Source organism: Myotis brandtii, unplaced genomic scaffold (assembly GCF_000412655.1).
Source record: "Myotis brandtii unplaced genomic scaffold, ASM41265v1 scaffold236, whole genome shotgun sequence".
Lineage (NCBI taxonomy): Eukaryota > Metazoa > Chordata > Mammalia > Chiroptera > Vespertilionidae > Myotis > Myotis brandtii.
The window spans coordinates 1,120,464-1,121,020 of NW_005358901.1; the positions used below are offsets into that span (position 1 = coordinate 1,120,464).

General features: G+C 66.8%; 1 long non-coding RNA gene across 1 annotated transcript in view; it reads left to right on the forward strand.

Moving 5' to 3' along the window:
• LOC106726172 overlaps positions 1-331 on the forward strand; it is a 1,136-nt gene extending 805 nt beyond the window's left edge. The window contains exons 2-3 of the long non-coding RNA XR_001362199.1: positions 14-164; positions 301-331. This is a non-coding gene — a long non-coding RNA (uncharacterized LOC106726172). The remainder of the gene's footprint in view (positions 1-13; positions 165-300) is intronic.
• Positions 332-557: the final 226 nt, after the last annotated feature.

The window sequence follows — 557 nt, forward strand, 5'->3', positions numbered from 1 at the left end:
ACCCCTGCCCCAGCTCCAGGCCCAATGAGACGGTGACGGTGCTCCTAGGCGCGCACTCCCTGTCGCAACCTGAACTCTCCAAGCGCCGGTATAATGTGTCCCGAGCAGTGCCCCACCCTGGCAGCCGGCCGGAAACCATCGACCACGACCTCCTTCTGCTGCAGGTCGGCCAAGCCTGGCTGCACGCGACCCCCAACCCTGATGCCCACCTTCCCCTGCCGGTCCCACAGAGTCTAGCCACAGTCCCTCCTGCTGCATCCTCTCCCTGCAGCCCTGACACCCGCCTCCCCCCACCCGCAGCTGTCTGAGAAACGGGCCGCCGGCCCGACCGCCTGCAATACTTGCTCCTGCCCGTGATGGACCGAGCAACCTGCAACCTGCGCATATACCACGATGGCACCATCACTGAGCGCATGATGTGCGCCGAGAGCCACCGCCGGGACAGCTGCAAGGTGTGGGGTGGGGCGGGGCCGGGTGGACCAGGGCCAGCTGAAGAGGGGCTACTATGAGGGTGAGGGCAATAGGGCGGGGCCTCGGAAGGTGGGCCCATAAGAGGG